General features: G+C 46.7%; 1 pseudogene; it reads left to right on the top strand.

The window, feature by feature from the left end:
* The first annotated feature begins 225 nt into the window (after positions 1–225).
* Positions 226–324, top strand: LOC134495066 (U2 spliceosomal RNA; annotated as a pseudogene).
* The last annotated feature ends 20654 nt before the right edge of the window (positions 325–20978 follow it).

The raw sequence follows: 20978 nt of genomic DNA, 5'->3' as shown, positions 1-20978 counted from the left end.
ATGGAGAAGAGGGAATAAGATGTCTAACTGGGTTTCTAAGCTCAAAGAGCCAATTTTGGAAATTCTGGAGTGCTGATGAATTGTCTCTACTAAAAGGGAGGTCTATCATACACTTGTGAAATTCCACCCATACAACTGGAAACATTTCCATGTGGTCACTTGCAGTTGCAAAGCAGTGGTGACACATTTTGGGTCATAACAAACTTTGAATCTCTTGATCTCATGATTGCTTCTTGGCCTTTTGGCTAAGATCAAGTGTAGTATCTGTTCTTATCATGATCTCTTGTAGAATTAGCATTTTCTGAAGGCTCATTCTCACATCTTGTAAGTGCAGCAGGAATTTATGTTTTGAAAAGGTGATTTTATCTACTAATTTTAAAAAATGACCCAGTATGTTCCCTTTTGGCATAGAAGGTTTATGACATTTTTAACAATAGAGAAGTATCATTTATTTTCTTTAATGTAGATTTAGAAACATTTAAAAATTGTTGAATAATTGATGGATATCTGATATTTAAACATCATTTTGCACTTCTTTCTTTTTGTTTCTTTCTTTTGTTCATGTTTGTTATCATTATAGTTTTCCAACTGCCATGAGGTATTTTACAGATGGTACCCTTTCAAGAAAGCTATCCTCTTTGTATATTCTAGATGCAGTCCAGTCTCATAAGAGAACTGTGCTACCTATTCTTCTGTGTGTATAAATGTACATCAATAGATATGTATGAAAACTAGTTAAAGATGAAAGGTAAAAGAGGGAAAGGAAAAGTGGGGAGTTAATACTGCAGTAAATGGCTCTGAAGACAAAGGATTGTCTTTGGCTTCTAGTCTCTGTGCATTAGTTTTAAATTCATTTGCAACTCCTTTGCATAATCCCAGTACATAATTTGCATGTAAGATATGAGCCAGTGATAAATGAACATTCATTTTGCAATGTCTGACAATGAAGATGAGTTGGTATATGATTTATAGCTGAGCACAAATGGCCTTTTAAAATCTGTGGGGAGAGAAATTGGGTGGATGATTTCTCTGAATTTCTCCATAGCAAATAGAAATTCCTCAACAATTTCTTAAGGGCAGGACTGCCCCATCAGAGATGACAGTAGCACTGCTATAAAAATGAGAGGGGAGAAACCCCTCATGATGTCTGCCTTTGAGATTTAATTGAAATCTTTGAAAGTAAAGAAACTTCTGAATCCTGGAGAGATGATAGTACAATGAAAGACAAAAGACTCAGGCACACCCCTTTATCACCTCATAGTTAAATAAATGCAAAAGTGATCCTTGATTGCTTAGACAGTCATAAACATGTTTGGAGTAAAACACGGTTTTAGTTATATTTGTGATATTAAATGTGCCAAAACTGACAAGTATTATTCCTATTGTTAGCAGGGAACGTTGTATGTCACACTGGTACTACTTTAGCAAAGAATACAAGGGTGATGAGAGGTTCTGAAGGTGGAACGATTCATATTCATAGTATTGAGAAGCTAGGTATGTCTCAGAATGGAGTGATTAGTGAATGGATCAACAGTAAATGGTATGTAAGGTGGGTGTATGATGTCCTCTTTGTTATACAATTTATTTATGGATAAATGTATAAGGAATGTGTGTGGTAATGTTAGAGCTCTGTTGGTCAAGGACATAAATGTGAGTGTTGTTTTGTATGCAGACAATGCAACATTGTTGGCTGAGAATGTAAATAATTTGCAGCAAATGTTAGATGAATTGTGGATGAAAACAGGAGTGTCAAACTGAAAATTAATGTATCAAAGACCAAGGTAGCTATGTTTGAAAAAATAATAGACTGCATTATTGCAAGTTAAAGATAAATGGTGAAAAACTAGAGCAAGAAAGTGAATTATATAAAGTTGCCAGACAGAGGTAATGTGTATGGATGGTGCTGAGTTTTTCCTGGTATCATTGGGACTGTTGGCCACTTTTAAGAATTTTGGTAGCGGCAGTGGTAGGGGCCATGACAATCACAGTAGCTGGGTGGGCTTATGGGGAGCAGACTCATAGATATGTTTGGTCCACTAGCTGAAGAAGACATCAGAGATAGAGTTGGCATAAGCAAGACGGAGCAATCTAAGTGAGTTCAGAGATCAGCTGCTTGGAGGCAGAAATACTACCACTGATCAGCTGTTGAGAATTAGTTAGTACTCCCTGGACACTCTGCTGATCAGCTGCTTGCTCTTAGAATCAACGGGCAGAGAGAATGTGTGATCCCTTGTTGCTTCCTTTTCCTAGCATCTCAGTGGTGCTGGCAGCAGTGACCCGGAAGCATCCGTCCTTGGTGTCCTAGAGTGCTGGATAGCTACGGGCCATGAGGAAGCAGCAGAAACAGAGTGAGATCATGTTGGTGGTCAAGCTGGATTCTGGCCTAAGTCTTGCAGGTTCTATAGAGTCCACAACCTAGCATTCATCTTGTCTCCTTCATGTTTTGGTATTGGGACTGTAATGTTTCTCTGCCATCAGTTGTGCCATTGAGAAAGTAAACTTTCAATAACCTGCTGCTCTTACTCCAGGCAGTGCCTTTTACATTTTTTACCCTTATAGTATCAGCTGAAATTGGTTTGTCTTAGAGCAGTGACAACATGATCTGGAGTTGGAGAATGTTTCTATTTGACCCTTGTCACGGTCTGATCACTCTTCACACCAACTCCCTGCTGCAGGTAAATAGGAACCATTTGAATGGACTCCATCAAGTTTCATAGAGTGTTTGGGGAAGTCCCTGAGGACCTGGTGCACAGGTTGGTTGAGGCAGTCTCTTCTTGGAATATAAGAGGGACTGTGGGACTGGAATGCTGAAGGAAGATGCAATGCAAGTCCAATCGAACACTGATGAGAGCCTTTACCAAGGATTATACTGGCAACAATGGGGTATACTTCTTTCTTATTGTATCTACAGAATGCTGCCAAGAGCCCTATTTAAGGTAATCCTTTCTCTTTTGGGAATGATGGGTTGAAAAATCATTTGAAGGGCTGAAGTTAGGATTTTTTGAATAAAATTGCTGAGATCTGCTCTGAGCTGGACTCCAGCTGCCTAGGTCCTGTTGAATTGACTGAAGCATGGCCTAGCATAGTTACCTGCAAAGAATTTGAGTCTGTTGGTCCTAAACAAATGGACTGAGTCTAGATCTGTGACTGTAACCACCTGTTTATTAGAACTGTCCCTCCTGGTTGATCAAGGTGGTGGTGATGGTTCCAGCTGTGCTTAAGGAGGCAGTGATCTGTCCCTACCTTAAGAAGCATTGTGGGCTCAGTGATAGAAAATTTCCAACTTCTCTTTTGGAGGAATTTTATGGAGAAGGTGGTCAGACAACAGTTTAAGAGGGCTCTGGAGGAAACAGATAATGTTGATCCCTCTTTCAGTTGGCATTCAGGCCTGGTCACAGTACCAAGACTGTTGAAAAATGATTGTAGGTATATCTAGTTCAGTTTGTACCCATTCTCCCAGTGAATCCTTGTATCTAGATCACAGCAACATACCACTGAATTCAGCTAACAAAAATGTAGCTTGATGCTTATCTATTAAAGCATCAGCAAACACACACACACACACGCAAACACATACACACACACACACATATATATATATATATATATAAGGATGGGCCTTTGGGACTGTCCATGCTAATTACTCACAATATTGTTTCCAGTGGCTCTGAAAAGATCTGTGCCATTTGATATAGACAGGCATGTATGTATGTATGTTGTGTAAATTATAACCTGTTGTTCATATGATTCTCTCCCTCTCTTTCCTTGTCTTTTATTACATTTTTATATGGCAAAAAATGTAATAAAAGACAAGGAAAGAGAGGGAGAGAATCATATGAACAACAGGTTATAATTTACACAACATACATACATACATGCCTGTCTATATCAAATGGCACAGATCTTTTCAGAGCCACTGGAAACAATATTGTGAGTAATTAGCATGGACAGTCCCAAAGGCCCATCCTTTGTTATTCCAGCCTGAATCCTTCAATGTATGCAATAGCAGCAGAATATAAATGGAAAGAGCTTGCTGACTTTGCATTTAACTCTGTTGGAGTAACATTTATTAATTATAGGAGAAGGTGGGATAACTTTGTCCTGCTGAATATTATTGTGTGACCCCCAGGTTCCTACCCCAACCCCAAGGAGAATTGCTAGGAAGCTCTCCCGTGTTTTTTTTAGAGATAGTCTAAAGCTGAAAGGAAAGGCTCCATTTCAGTTTGACAAAAGTATAGAGGAAGCCTCCTCATTTTCAAAACTCAGGCAAGGTATGACGTTCCATAAGCATTTCCCTTGGTGAACTCCCTTAATGTTTCCCTTCCTTTGTTAACACTTGTACAACTGCTGTCATTGCCCAAGGAGAGTGAAACCAAAGTAATCAGCTCATAAAATCTATACTGATTTGAACTATCCTCTTTAAGATAAAAATGGAAAGATAGGTTATAATTGTGTATGTGTTTCTGTTTGTATGCACATAGAAATATATATTCATAATCCTATATTTTTCTAATTTTTCTGATGTTGAGAATGATCTGTAATGCTAACGTTCAGCCTTTATCATATCCTGCAGCTCTTGCCAAATCCAGTAACTTCAGTAAAGCCTTTTGGTCCAGATACTGTAAATATTCAGAGATGCTAAATTATCACTGTGCTGAAGAATCTCTTTATTCTTTCCTTGCACCTCCTTGCAGGAGGAGAAAGCACCTTCTTCCTATTCTACTTTCTGTTTGACATCTTTGTAATAATTTCCTAGCATTCCTAGGAAAAGGGTAAAAATGGCAATTACCTTCTCAGTCAAGTCAGCCCTCCTTTCCCTTTCCCTTTCCCTTTCCCTTTCCCTTTCCCTTTCCCTTTCCCTTTCCCTTTCCCTTTCCCTTTCCCCTTCTCTTCTTAACAAAGGAACTGAGATGTCTTCCATTATATTTACGTCAAAGACACATGAAAAAACAGACTAGCCCTGCTAGGAAAGCTGGTCTTAATTTTTCCTCCCTCCTTCTTCAACCAAAAATTACTTTTCTCCTTCCTCAAAGTAGAATGTTCTCTTTCTTGATTCTTTATTCCCAGGCAAGGTGCCCTCCTTTAGCATGTACGTGTGTGCCTTTGAATGCCTCTTTGGTGTGGGAAGAAGTGTTGATGCTATTTACTGGGCAAGAAGCCTTTTTTTCCCCCCTCAACTTCTCTTTGAATTCCATACCCTCTTGCCTTGGTGAGAACTCTTGCAATGCACTGAGTCTCTATTTTAATTTTCCTGTTTTCTCCTTATGTAGCTGAAATCTATGTATGCTGTATTAAATTGACTCCCAAACCACCTCTACCAACCCTGGCTTGTGCTGTCTTTCTTTGAATTCACTCTTTGACTTTTTCTTACTGAACTGAATGTATTAAGGCTAAGCTTAATCAGGGTGCACAATTTTAAGCACATGTGAGCAGCTGCTTAAATACTGGGGTTTATTTTCAGCGAGTTATGCCCAGTATGCAAATATCAGAGGAAGAAAATCCTCAACATCGGGGTAGCATTATAAATCTGAATTCACTTCTGCTTCAACATAAAAATGCCTGACACACAAGAAGTGCTTGAAAAGTGCATGCATAAGACTACAGGAGAATAAACATTTTAACAGGTCTCATTCTAGAAAAAAATTGGCACAAGCACATCATGGCAAAATCTGTGACTTTAAATCTTTCTTCTTGGCACTCTTTGCTTATTTTGCATAATAGTGTAAAGCAAGTGCCCTTCTGTACAAGGACTTGGTATCAACATGCAGGTCAGCCGAGTGAGCTGTATAGTTTATGTTTTAGTTCATAGCCCATAACTGTCATCATTATTTTTCTATGGTATAATATTCATGTCAGTGGGAGGAGATTCAATGAACTGTGAGAAGCAAATCCTGTATGATGTGGTAGTTCCCCCTCTAAAGACATCCTCAGAAGTGAGAGAGAGCAATGAAAAGAAAATGCTAATTAATGCTCCAATTAAATGTATAGCAATCAAATTGTATTAAGTCAATCCTAGGGGAGAGCCTATGCCTGTGTGAGTTGTGTTAAGTGTGAAAGAGACCTTCAAAACTTGATATGCTGCCAAATCATATTCATATTGATCACCACCTAGCCCCTTCCAACACTGAAAGTTTATTTGATGTTTGCTTTGCAAAGTTTCCAAGGAAATCAGAAAGCAAGATGGAGCCATGAGCACTACCATTGTCAAAAATCTTTTATTACTATTCAACTTCACCAACAAGCTTTTTTCCCATCTTTGCGAGTGGTTCCCTCCATGTTGCAGCTTGGCGAATTTTAACCTTTCCTGCTTTCATTTCTTCCCTATAAGAGAGAAAGATGCCTTGTGTTGCCTGATCAGTATTAGTAACTCATCCACCCTCTGCCCCACCCCCACCCCCACCCCACTTTCCTTCTGTAAAGAAGGAAAGCATAATGAAGATGGGGGAGCAATTACTCTGGCAAGACACCCTCCTCTATTATATAGAAGAACTCAAAAACAGCCCATCTACCAAAAGGAATATTAACCGTGTGGAAGATGCATTTTAGATCTTCTATGACATGGTTGATATTCTCTGACCAAGCCATGCACACCCACACAGACACTAGTTGCCAGACAAGATTCTGCTTTCTCCAACAGCAAAGCACAAATGACCATAGTAGCTCAAAGACCAGACATGAGAGAAAGGGTAATCCAGCACCAGGCCAACTGAAGCCCAACAAGTCATCAATCACTGAAGACTCCTCCATCTGATCTAGAATATCTGCATGGGAGATTTTCTTCTACTTGCAGCTGGAACATCTTATAACAGCTTCAGCAGCGGATTGTCTATAAGAAAAAGAATCTGTTGGGAAGACATGTCCTTGTTTATTCGTTCAGTCGCTTCCGACTCTTCGTGACTTCATGGACCAGCACACGACAGAGCTTCCTGTTGGTTGTCAACACCCCCAGCTCCCCCAGGGATGAGTCCATCACCTCTAGAATATCATCCATCCACCTTGCCCTTGGTCGGCCCTTCTTCCTTTTGCCTTCCACTCTCCCTAGCATCAGCACCTTCTCCAGGGTGTCCTGTCTTCTCATTATGTGGCCAAAGTATTTCAGTTTTGCCTTTAATATCATTCCCTCAAGTGAGCAGTCTGGCTTAATTTCCTGGAGGATGGACTGGTTTGATCTTCTTGCAGTCCAAGGCACTCTCAGAATTTTCCTCCAGCACCACAGTTCCAAAGCATCTATCTTCCTTCTCTCAGCCTTCCTTATGGTCCAGCTCTCGCAGCCATATGTTACTACTGGGAATACCATTGCTTTAACTGTGCGGACCTTTGTTGTCAGTGTGATGTCTCTGCTCTTAACTATTTTATTGAGATTTGTCATTGTTCTTCTCCCAAGGATTAAGTGTCTTCTGATTTCCTGACTGTAGTCAGCATCTGCAGTAATCTTTGCATCTAGAAATACAAAGTCTTTCACTGCTTCTACATTTTCTCCCTCTATTTGCCAGTTATCAATCAAGCTGGTTGCCATAATCCGGGTTTTTTTGAGGTTTAGCTGCAAGCCAGCTTTTGCACTTTCTTCTTTCACCTTCATCATAAGGCTCCTCAGTTCCTCTTCACTTTCAGCCATCAAAGTGGTGTCATCTGCATATCTGAGGTTGTTAATGTTTCTTCCAGTGATTTTAACTCCAGCCTTGGATTCCTCAAGCCCAGCACATCACCTGATGTGTTCTGCATAGAAGTTTAATAGGTAGGGTGAGAGTATACAGCCCTGCCGTACTCCTTTCCCAATCTTAAACCAGTCCGTTGTTCCATGGTCTGTTCTTACCGTTGCTACTTGAACGTTATACAGATTCCTCAGGAGGCAGACAAGATGACCCATACCGCTAAGAACTTGCCACAATTTGTTATGGTCCACACAGTCAAAGGCTTTAGAATAGTCAATAAAACAGAAATAGATGTTTTTCTGAAACTCCCTGGCTTTTTCCATTATCCAGCGGATATTGGCAATTTGGTCCCTAGTTCCTCTGCCTTTTCTAAACCCAGCTTGTACATCTGGCAATTCTTGCTCCATGAACTGCTGAAGTCTCCCTTGCAGGATCTGGAGCATTACCTTACTGGCATGTGAAACAAGTGCCACTGTTTGATAGTTTGGACATTCTTTAGTGTTTCCCTTTTTTGGTATGGGGATATAAGTTGATATTTTCCAATCTGATGGCCATTCTTGTGTTTTCCAAATTTGCTGGCATATAGCATGCATTACCTTGACAACATCATCTTGCAAGATTTTGAACAATTCAGCTGGGATACCATCGTCTCCTGCTGCCTTGTTATTAGCAATGCTTCTCAAGGCCCATTCAACCTCACTCTTCAGGATGTCTGGCTCTAACTCACTGACCATACTGTCAGAGCTATCCCCGATATTGTTATCCATCCTATACAGGTCTTCCATATATTCTTGCCACCTTTTCTTGATCTCTTCTTCTTCTGTTAGGTCCTTGCCATCTTTGTTTTTGACCATGCCCATTTTTGCCTGGAATTTACCTCCGATGTTTCTAATTTTCTGGAAGAGGTCTCTTGTCCTTCCTATTCTATTGTCTTCTTCCACTTCCACGCATTGCTTGTTTAAAAATAATTCCTTTTCTCTTCTGGCTAACCTCTGGAATTTTGCATTTAACTGGACATATCTCCCCCTATCACTGTTGCCTTTTGCTTTCCTTCTTTCTTGGGCTACTTCTAGTGTCTCAGCAGACAGCCATTTTGCCTACTTGGTTTTCTCTTTCTTTGGGATGTATTTTGTTGCTGCCTCCTGGACAATGTTGCAAACTTCTGTCCATGGTTCTTCTGTTTGGTATATTGTTTTCTGCTACAGATTAAGGTTACTATCGCAACTAATTATTTTGGCCGGGTGAAGAGGTTGAATTTAATGGTCCTCTTTTCAGGTATTAATAGTTGCATAGCCTGAAGTGAGGGCAGTTTGCTTGTTATTTTTCAGTCACTTCTCTTTAGGCTTGTAGAGAGTATGCAGCTCTCAGAGAGCCTGTGAGAATGCAGAATCCTGTAAATATGTTTTTGTGCTTTCTGTAAATATATTTATTTTTTATAGAAATGTCTGGTGTGTGACTTTTCTGATCTCTCCTGGGCCAAATGCTTTCTAGCACTCTGCCAACAGCTTATGGACCCAGTAAAAAGCCCAGTAAACCCAGTAAGCCCAGTAAAAACCCAGAGAGAATAGAGAGATCAGCTCCACACCTCATGCACAATTTAAAGGCAGGTAGCAAAGGCCTGTGAACATTTTCTTTGGAGCCACCTGGAGATTTTCCAGCAACTTCTGGTCTACAGGACAAAGAATTCAGCTGAGGTGACTTGCAAAAGAAGGAAGAAGCCATGGCTACTTCCCAGCCCTCAGCGATGCCTCTGGAGCACCTATCAGAGACCAACTATTTCAATTGGGCCCTGAAGATGGAGATGCATCTTCACAGAGAGAATCTTTGGCTGCCAATTGGTGAGCAAACCCCTCAAAATCCCAGTGCTGAATGGCTTAGACAGGATGAGCGGGCTAGAGGAACCATTATCCTGGGAGTTGAGGACAATCAGCTAGTCCACATGCGAGGTATGCAGTTTGCAAAGCAACTTTGGAACACTTTGAGTGACTTGTATGTAAAAGCAACAGCAGGGAGTAAAGTTACCCTGACAAAAAAGCTGTACAAAGCCTACCTTGCAGAAGGAGATAGCCTTCCTGAGCACCTGCATTATATTCAGCAGCTGTTTGTTGAGTTGCAGGAGAGAGGGATGGAATTTACACCTCTCACAAAATCCTATATCCTCCTGTCCTCACTGAATGAAATGTGGGACATGCTGATTTGTACCCTGGAGGCTATGTCTGAAGCAGACCTCACCCCATCGTATGTTACACAGCGCTTACTCACTGAATGGGAGAAGAAAGAGGAAAGATCCCCCCCCCATCTCTTCTGGAAATCTGCAGTACCAGAAAACAAGGGAAAAGAAGGGAAAGGAAGCTGAGGCCACAGCACTAGCCAGCCAATGATGCTTCACTTGTGGTTCAGCTGGACATTTGCAGAAAGACTGTGCCTTGAGACCCAAGAGTAGAAAGAGAGGAAAAAAGAACACAAGGGCAACACAGAAGAAGGCTCTTCAGACAACCCAAATTGCACAGGTTGCTGAGAAGGGTAATTCTGATGTATGGGTATTAGATTCTGGGGCCAATTGTCATTTATGTAATTGTAAAAGCTCTTTTGTGTCACTGTCTAAAACAAATAGACAAAGTGTATCTTTAGCTGATGGGTCTGTGACCAAAATTATGGGACAAGGTGACCTGTATTTATCCTGCTTGGGAGAAACTGTAAAAGGTGTGTTGTATGTGCCAAATTTACAATCAAACCTTTTATCTGTGGCACAATTAGCTTCAACAGGGTATGTCATAACATTTAAGAAAAATGGTTGTGAGATACGTAAAAATGGGAAATTGTGTGCTACTGGTATATTGAAAGACTCCTTGTACATTGTGCAAAATGCAAGGAAGCCAAGCTGCAAGGCTGCAGTTGGCAACACTCCATATCATGACCAATGTGTACACCTGATGCATAGGAGATTTGGTCATGCTAATTTCAAGTATATAGCACAAATGCCACAGCTGTGTGCTGACCTAAAGATAAAACCCTGTGACAAATACTTAGATTGTGTAGTTTGCAAAGAATGCAAAACACTAAAAGCTCCTGTGAGTAAGCACAGTGACAGAGTTACAACTAGACCTTTGGAAATTGTACACTCTGACATTATTGGTCCTTTTGCTCCAAGTCTTGGACAAGCAAGGTATGCAATGACCATCATTGGTGGTCTCTCAAGATACACATTTATCTACAACTTAAAACATAAAGATGAGGTATTTGAGAAATTTAAAGGTTTTGTGACATGGGCAGATGGAAAATTCCCTAGACCTGTATCTGCACTCCAATGTGATAGAGGAGGAGAGTACCTTTCTCATAAATTCAAAAGGTTCCTAGCAGAAAAGGGGATAGAACAAATTCTTTCTAATCCTTACACCTGTCAGCAAAATGGTGTTGCTGAAAGAAAGGGCAGAACCTTGCAAAATGCAATGGAATGCATGCTTAAAGATTCACATTTATCATTTAAGTATTGGGAAGAATCAATATCTACTGCCTGTTATATACAAAACAGATTGTATAACTCTGTGATTCAGGACACTCCATTCCATTTGTTTTATAGGTGAAACCAAAGGTAAACCATCTTAGAGTGTTTGGTAGCACTGCTTGGGTTCATATTCCAAAACAACAGAGAAGGAAAGGAGGCCCCACAACAAAGAAAACCATCTTTGTTGGCTATGAACAAAGCCAAAGGAGCTACAGGTTCATAATGGGAGAAAAATTAATAATTAGCAAAAGTGCTTCTTTTGCTGAACAAAACTGGGGGAGATTAAACTCTAGCTCTCCAGTTGATCTGACCACCACAAGAGAAAAGCAAGGACTTGCTGATGGTGATCTTTTGCCTGATGAGGACATTAAACCAGAAAAGCAAACTGAAGATCTGTTTGATGAGACAGATGCTTCTCAGGAAAGTGACAGGAGTCAAAATTTAAGCCCTGTATTACCTCACAGATCTCAGAGAAGTAATAAAGGCATTCCTCCATCAAGTTTTCAGGCTGAAACAGTAAAGACTTTTCACATATTCACAGAACCTGAGTCTTTAGAACAAGTGTGTAAGGATTGCCTACCCTAATAGACTCAGACTCACAAGCAGGAACTTAATGATATCTGATTTATTAAAGAATAATATGCAAATACAGAGAAAGCTGAGAATGAGCAAAAGCACGCCAAATACAAACTAAAAACCCTCAGCTCAAACGTAATCCCTCCCCTCGCCCTGCCATTGCAAACTCCCCCCCCCCCCCGCTCCCAGGTGCTGGTAACCATTTCTGCTGATGTCCTGGGAAAGGAACCTTGAACACACGAGATAACCCAAACACATTCCAATCCAGGTGCTAACATATAACAATCCCACGAGATGGAATCCTCCTCCCCTCCCAGACGAGACATGCATCAGCCAAATGACACGTGAAACGTTATGATTTAACGGTAACATTGGAACGGTGAACATGACAAAGTGAATGCTTTATCACCTGAGATTGCACAAAATTGGCATTCTGCCATGCAACAGGAGTTAGCATCCTTGAACGAAAATAAAACATGGAAACTGGTAAATCTACCTCCCAATGAACGCTGTCTAGGTTATAGGTGGGTTTTCAAACTGAAAAGGGATGCTGATGGCAAAATCCAAAAATATAAAGCAAGGTTAGTTGCAAAAGGGTTCACTCAAAGGAAAGATTTAGACTTTGGCAAGACTTTTGCACCAGTTACTAAAGGTGAATCAATTAGATTACTGTTAAAAATTGCTGCACTCAAAGGAATGTCAGTTCACCACTATGACATTCAAACTGCATTTCTCTATAGTGATTTAGGCCACAAATTATACATGCAGCAACCCCCTGGGTATGAAAAATGGGAGAATCTGGTCTGTGAACTACAGAAATCAATCTACGGGTTAAAACAAGCTGCTAGATCCTGGAACCAAAAATTAGATGAAAAACTGCAGAATTTTGGTTTTGAAAAAGGAAAAGCAGATCCATGTGTATATATGAAGGAAGACAAACAAGGCTGTATGTATCTATGCATTTATGTTGATGATTTGCTGCTGTTCACATCAACAGAAAAACAAAGGCTTGATTTTAAAGCCTCATGAAAAACCATTTCACATTAAAAAGCCTTGGAACAGTAACAAATCACCTAGGCTTGGAAATACACAGGGAGAAGGATGATAGCTGTCATGAGTGCCGTTGAGCTAAAGTCATCAGCGCAATGGCACTCATGACAATGACAAGGAAATAAGTGAAGGGGCACAAGTTAAGTAGCCATCAACCCACAACGACTAACGGCTAACAAACAATAGCTAAACGAATCACGGAGCCACCCAAGCCATCAGCGACAATACAACGGGGATCGCCCAGCTGAAAGCAATCAGCAGAAGAATGGAAACCTGAGGATGGGCGATCCTGGAAACCCTCAACCAATGGCAGGGCAACGCATGGGACAAAGGGGGGTGACGTGACTGTGAGCGAGGGGGCGCTGACCGGCGCGGGGTATTTAAACCCCGCACCGGCGCGCTCCTGTCACTCTCAGCTTTTTTCTACCAACGTTGTACCTAACCTGAAATAAACCAGAACCTGCTTTGCAAACCAGCGTCTGAATGTTATTCAGAGGTAGGCAGCGCATGACATAAAGCTGAGAGTCATAAACTCAGCCTCGCCGAGCCCCACCGGATGACAACGAGCCGCGGGAGGAGTAGACGGCGAGAAGACCAGCAAGATGAGGCCGGAACGGCGCGGGCAAGGAGGGCGAGCCGCGCGGCAAGAGACAGAGGAGGACCGACCGAGGCCAGAGGCACCGCGGACTCCCGGAGCCATGGACGCCCACCCCACCCGACCCGAGCCTCAGCTCCAACCCCAAGGGGAGATGGCGACGGAGGCAACCCGACCGCGGGAGGGAGCAGCACGACTTCCGAAACCAGCGGAGGACCCCGCGCCCCACATCGCACCCCAGCAACGGGCGTGGAGCGACAGCCCCACGGTGCTCAACACGGAGGAGGATGACGGAGACACCCATCAGACGGAGGAGGAAGCGGACCCGCGGCGGAGGGACGATGAACCCCACCGGCAACCCACCCCCGAGGACGCGCCAACGGAACCGGCCCCAGCGGCGGCGCGGGCTGTGGACGAGGAGGCACGAGCTGAACTCGCGGCCATGCGGGCTCAGCTGACGGAACTCCGGACCATGCTCCAGGCGCTTATGCCCCCCACGCCACCCAACGACGTCCCCGCACAAGCCCACACCCCGAGCGAAGCACCGAACCCACACGGGCCAGCGGAGAGCCAGCAGACGGCACAGGCGGCCGACACCACACCCCAGGAAGCGAGAGGCGGGGCCGCACAAAACGCCCGGGCCCCAAAGGACTTCCCCATCTTCTTCGATGGGACCCCCTCAAAGCTCTCGTTTTTCATCACCAACGCTAGGGAGTTCATGGGGAGGCACGGACACTCCTATGACTCCGAGGCCGACAAGATCGCCGCCGTGGCGATCAAACTCCAAGACAGGGCGGCGGACTGGTACGTCCAACTGTACGAGTCCAGCTCCCCCGCCCTCGCCACCTTCCCTGCTTTCATCAAAGAGATGAAAAACTACTTCGAAGACCCCCTAGCTAAAGTACGGGCGAAAAGCGCACTCCAGAGACTTAAACAGGGCACACGCACGGTCCCTGACTACGCCCTGGAGTTCAAAGCCCTCGCGGGAAAGGTCTGCGACTGGTCTGAGACCACCCTGCTGGAAATCTTCAAAAGGGGGCTCAACCGCGACGTTCTCCAATGGGCCCTCTAGCGCGACGACCCAGAAACGTTACACGGGTGGATCCACCTCGCGGGGAGAGCCGAACACGCGCACCGCACCTTCCTTATGACAACCACGGAAGACACAAACTATGTCGGGAAAAAGGTACCCGCACCACACGGGGGGATGGCCGGCCCCATATACTCAAAAAAGAGGTTCAACCGGGAGCCCTGCGGGAGGTGTGGTAAATTAGGGCACAAGACGGCGGATTGCTTCGCCAACCGACCGCCGACCAGCGCGCCCAAGCCCGCCCCGAAAATTAGCCCCAAACCACCCAACCCGGGGCCGCCCCCTCACCGCCGAATGACCGTGGCCACAGCGACACCGGAAGAGGGCTGGGACGCGCACTGGGGGGAAGAGGACAATACCGACCCCGACCAGCCGGCGGGAAATGCTCCCCGCCTGCTCTGAGACGCGTGGCAAGGCAGGCGGTGGGACAGCAACGCGGACCACCTCAACGAAACGACAAAAGCTCCGTAATATTGGCAGCAATCCAACTCTCTGCCGGCAACGGAGCCACCACGGCCGCGGCACTAGTGGACTCGGGGTGCTCAAAAAACCTCATCCACCCCGACCTAGTTGCCAAACTCGACCTCCGCTGCTTCCCCCTCCCCACGCCGCTGGCATTCCACCAGCTGGACGGCTCTACAGCGGGAGGGAAACCAGCCACGCTACAAACCGAGCCGGTCACCCTGCAAATGGGCACTCACACCGAGCGCACATCGTTCGTAGTCACGCCCATCGGACGGCCCATTGCAGTCCTGGGGATGCCATGGCTCGCGAAAAACAACCCGCGGATCAACTGGGCGACCCGCACCTTCACATTCGGCGACGGCGAGTATCGAGCACCAGCACCAGCTGGCAAAAGCAACCCCACGGTAGGACGAGCGGAGGCGACCACACAAGACAACGCCGCCACCACAGCAGACCTACCAGAACAATACGCCGACTTCTCCGAGGTCTTCGGAGAGGCAGAGGCAGACCAACTACCCCCCCACCGCAAGACGGATTGCCGGATCGACCTACTGCCCGACGTCCCCCTACCTAGACCAAAGATCTATTCGATGACCCCGAAGGAGATGGCAACCCTCCGGGAGTTCATCGATAAAAACCTAGACAGGGGATTCATAGAGCCAGCATGCTCACCGGTCGGAGCCCCCGTCTTATTCCGGGAGAAGAAAGACGGGACCCTACGGCTCTGCACCGACTACCGGGGCCTAAACGCGGCTTCCCTGTCCAACAAATACCCCTTACCCCTGGTAAAGGACATGCTCGCCCACCTCTCCACGGGCAAAGTCTTTTCCAAATTGGACCTTCGCGAGGCGTACTATCGCATCCGAATCAGGGAGGGGGACGAATGGAAGACGGCGTTTAACTGCCCCCTAGGCGCCTTCCAGTACAAGGTACTGCCCTTCGGACTCGCGGGGGCCCCTGGGGTGTTCATGCAGCTCATCAATGAGGTACTGCATGAACATCTGTTTAAAGGGGTCCTGGTCTACATCGACGACGTCCTCATTTACACAAAAACACACGAGGAACACGTAACCTTAGTCAGGCAAGTCCTCGACAAGCTCAGAAGGGCGCAGCTCTACGCAAAGCCTACAAAGTGCGAGTTTCACAAAGAGCGCCTAGACTATTTGGGGTATCGAATCTCCGGGGACGGCATCGAAATGGACCCCGCAAAAGTCGAAGCGGTGCTAAACTGGGAGCGGCCCCGCAACAGACGGCAACTACAGAGCTTCCTGGGATTCGTGAATTTCTACAGGTCCTTCGCCCGGGGGTTCGCTGAGATAGCCCTCCCCTTAACGGACCTCCTCAAAACCAAAGGGGTGGGGGACACCCGACGCGCCAAGAACCCAGGCACAGTGCTGAATTGGACTCCCGCGTGCCAGACCGCATTCGACAAGCTGAAAGCGCTGTTCACGACGGAGCCAATCCTCGCACACCCGGACCCAGAACGGCCGTTCGTGGTCCAAGCCGACGCCTCAGACTTCTCCCTGGGAGCCATCCTGCTACAAAAAGACTCCACGGGGCTCCTGAAACCATGCGCCTACCTGTCAAGGAAGTTCTCCGAGACAGAGAGGCGATGGCACGTCTGGGAGAAAGAAGCCTTCGCGGTGAAATCGGCACTAGAGACATGGCGTCACCTACTCGAGGGAGCCACCCAACCATTCGAGGTCTGGACGGACCACCGGAACCTCGAGGCCCTACGAACGCCTAGACGCCTTAGCCCAAAACAGGTCCGATGGGCCCAATTCTTCAGCCGCTTTGATTTCCAGCTGAAGTTCATGCCGGGCAAGAAGAACTTCCTGGCCGACGCCCTCTCCCGGCTGCCCCAAGACGAAGAGCCCGCCCCAGACACCATTGGGACGGTCCTATCCGCCTCGCAACTGGGAATGGCCGTGACCACCCGAAGCGGCGCACGGAGGCAGCTCGACGCTACGGCGCAGCCGACGGCGGGACAACCGGCGACGGAAAGAAGCCAACCGCAACTACCAGGGGGAATGCGCACGGACCTCGCCGCCGCCCTCAAAACCGACCCCTGGTTCCTGGCAAACCCCGACAAGGTAACGATGGCGCAAGACCTGGCATGGGGGGAAGGCAGAATCTACGTCCCGGACTCGCAACGCCAGGCGATCTTGCATAGGTCACACGACGCCAAGCAAGCGGGACACTTTGGGTTCCTCAAGACCCTACACCTAACACGGCGCCAATTCTGGTGGCCCGCGCTCAGGCGAGACGTAAAAACCTACGTGGCGTCCTGCCCAACGTGCGCTAGGGCCAAACGGGCACCAGGCAAACCCGCGGGGCTATTGCAACGGGTGGCAGAACCCTCCCGCCCATGGGAGGAAATCTCTATGGATTTTATAGTGGACCTCCCACCCAGCCAGAAGAAAACGGCCATTTGGGTGGTGAAGGACTACTTCTCAAAGCAGGCCCACTTCATCCCCTGCACGTCGGTCCCATCCTCACAACAACTAGCCAAACTCTTCCTCATCCACGTGTACAGACTACACGGATGTCCCGCACGTGTGGTGACCGACAGGGGCACACAGTTCACCTCCAAATTCTGGCGGGCCTTCCTGAAGCTGACGGGGACCCAACAGGCCCTATCTACGGCTTGGCATCCGCAGACGGACGGAGCCACTGAGGTTCTTAATGCCACCTTAGAGCAATTTATACGATCATATACGAACTACCACCAAGACGACTGGGCTGAACTGCTCCCGTTCGCCGAAGTCGCATACAACAACGCCGTCCACACGAGCACGGGGAAAACCCCGTTCGAAGTAGTCTCGGGGCGCGACTTCGTCCCCATACCGGAGCTACCTCAACCCCCGGAACCCCAGGTGGACGCCAGCGACTGGGGACGGAAGATCGCGGAAGCATGGCCAGTAATCACGGCGGCGCTGAAGGAGGCACAGGCTGCTTACAAAGAGCAGGCCGACAAGCACCGGCGCCAACAACCGCCGTTCCAGGCGGGAGATATGGCCTATCTCTCCACCAAGTTCCTAAAGTCAACCCAACCCTCGAAAAAACTGGGGCCTAAGTACATCGGGCCGTTCCGAGTCACGCAAATAGTGAACCCGGTAGCAATACGCCTGGACCTGCCACACAACCTCCGGAGACTCCACCCGGTGTTCCATACCAGCCTCCTAAAACCGGCAACCACCTCCCGATGGCACCCAAGCACGCCACAGCCCGCACCGCTAATGATCGACGGGCAACACCACTTCGAGATCAGGGACATCCTCGACTCCCGCAAGCAACGAGGAACTCTACACTATCTGGTCAGGTGGAAACACTTCCCCCACCCGGAATGGGTGGCGGCGCACAACGTTAACGCGCCTGACCTGACCAGAGCATTTCACCGGGCATACCCCGACAAACCGCAACCAAGGTCAGCAAATCCAACCCCCCCCCCGCAGGCCCCCCCCCCCGCCTCCCGTGCCCCAAGGGAAAGGGCCCCCCCCAAGCCCGCGACTTGGGTGGACCTTCCCCCCCCCGGGACTCACTCCCCCCGCCCCGGGCCCACGGGGTGGTGACAAACGATCGCCAGCACCCTCCCCCCGCCCCCCGGCCGCGGGGGAGTGGCAAGCAAGTCAACAGGGCAACCTGGGGGCAACGCCCAAGAGACACAACAAAGGCGACGCACTCTAAATAAGAAAAGAAGGGCCCTACCTGGAGCTGAGCAGCACCCGACCAGCCACGCCTCTCGCCTCGCCGAACTGAGCCAAACAAACAGGGTGTGGTTGGAGCATGCGCACGCCAGGTCAGAACCCGAGCATGCGCACCATGGACACACCCTGGGAAGGCACGTGGTAGAGGGAGGAGCAAAGGGAGGGGCGACAACTACTCCGGCGGGAACTTTGAAAAAAAAAAAAAAAAATGTGGCGTTTTGACAGCTCCACGGGGAAAACCAAGAAAACCGGGGGAGAACACTATTCGAAAAGGGGGCAGTATGTCATGAGTGCCGTTGAGCTAAAGTCATCAGCGCAATGGCACTCATGACAATGACAAGGAAATAAGTGAAGGGGCACAAGTTAAGTAGCCATCAACCCACAACGACTAACGGCTAACAAACAATAGCTAAACGAATCACGGAGCCACCCAAGCCATCAGCGACAATACAACGGGGATCGCCCAGCTGAAAGCAATCAGCAGAAGAATGGAAACCTGAGGATGGGCGATCCTGGAAACCCTCAACCAATGGCAGGGCAACGCATGGGACAAAGGGGGGTGACGTGACTGTGAGCGAGGGGGCGCTGACCGGCGCGGGGTATTTAAACCCCGCACCGGCGCGCTCCTGTCACTCTCAGCTTTTTTCTACCAACGTTGTACCTAACCTGAAATAAACCAGAACCTGCTTTGCAAACCAGCGTCTGAATGTTATTCAGAGGTAGGCAGCGCATGACAATAGCTTTCTGTTAAGCCAACGTAGTAAAATTCAAAAGCTCCTAGAGGATTTTAATATGCAAGACTGTAAACCAGTCTCTACTCCAATGATAACAGATTTTCAGAAAGATATAGGAGAAACTCAATTAACTGAGGCAGAGAAATATAGATCTGCAATTGGAAGTTTACTGTACATTGCAAATCACTCTCGCCCAGATATCTCAAATTCTGTGGCCATTTTAAGTAGACAGGTAGAAAAGCCTACATCTACTGGAAAAGCAGCATTGAAGAGGTTAATGAGGTATTTGCAAGGAACGAAGAATTATTGCCTGAAGCTAAATGACTGTGGAGCAGAGAAATTGCAGGGTTTTGCCGATTCTGACTGGGGAGCAGATGTCAGTGACAGGAAATCCACTTCTGGGATTTTAATTCAATTTGCTGAGTCAAACTTAGGCTGGCATTCTAGAAAGCAAACACTTGGGCCAAATGCTTTCTAGCACTCTGCCAACATCTTCTGCAACCCTATCTACTAAGTCCAGTCCCTTAAATCTGTTCTTCACCTCCACTGCATATTCCTTAGGAATATTAGTGAGCTCATATCTAGCTGATCTGTGGGTCTTCCCTAATCTCTTTAGTCTGATCCTACATTGTGCAATAAGAAGTTTGTGATCTGAACTACAGTCAGCTCTGGGTCTTGTTTTTACTGACTGTATAGATGTCCGCCACCTTTGGCTGCAAAGGATGTAGTCAATCTGATTCCGGTGTTGTCCATCTGGTGAAGTCCATGTATAAAGCTTTCTCTTAGGTTGTTGGAAGAGAGAGTTTGTTATGCAGAGTGAGTTGTCTTGGCAAAATTCTATCAGCCTATGCCCTGCTTTGTTTTGTTCTCTGAGGCCATGCTTCCCTGTAATTCTAGGTATCATCTGACTGCCCACCTTAGCATTCCAGTCTCCTGTGAGGAAAATAACATCTCTTTTAGGCGTATTGTCCAGTAGGTGTTGCAGATCCTCATAGAACTGACCTACTTCAGCTTCTTCAGCATCTGTGGTTGGGGCGTATATTTGGATCACTGTGATGTTAGATGGCTTGCCCTGAATTCGAATTGAGATCATTCTATTGTTTTTTAGATTGTATCCAAGCACTGCTTTAGCCACTTTACTATTAATTATGAAGGCTACTCCATTTCTTCCGTGGTCCTCTTGTCCACAGTAATAGATCTGGTGGTCTTTTGATGTGAAGTGGCCCATTCCAGTCCATTTCAGTTCACTGATGGCCAAAATGTCTATCTTTAATCTTGACATCTCACCAATAACCACATCCAATTTGCCCTGGCTCATAGATCTTACATTCCAGGTTCCAATGGTGTGTTGATCCTTAGAACATCGGATTCGCCGTTCACCACCAGCACCGTTAGTCGTTAGCCATCCTTTCCGCTTTGAGCTAGCTGCGTCATCATGTCTGGGGCTAGTTGAACTCATCCTCTGTTCCTCCCCAGTAGCATTTTGACCCAGTAGCATTTTGATCTTCCGACCTGGGGGTCTCATCTTCCGATGGTATACCGACATATCTCTGGTTGTACTGATCCATTTAGTTTTCATGGCAAGAATACTGGGGTGGGTTGCC

This window comes from Candoia aspera, chromosome 3 (genome assembly GCF_035149785.1).
Source record: "Candoia aspera isolate rCanAsp1 chromosome 3, rCanAsp1.hap2, whole genome shotgun sequence".
NCBI classification, from domain to species: Eukaryota; Metazoa; Chordata; class Lepidosauria; order Squamata; family Boidae; genus Candoia; species Candoia aspera.
The sequence above is the reverse complement of the archived record's forward strand: the minus strand, read 5'-3'. Positions and strand labels throughout refer to the sequence as shown.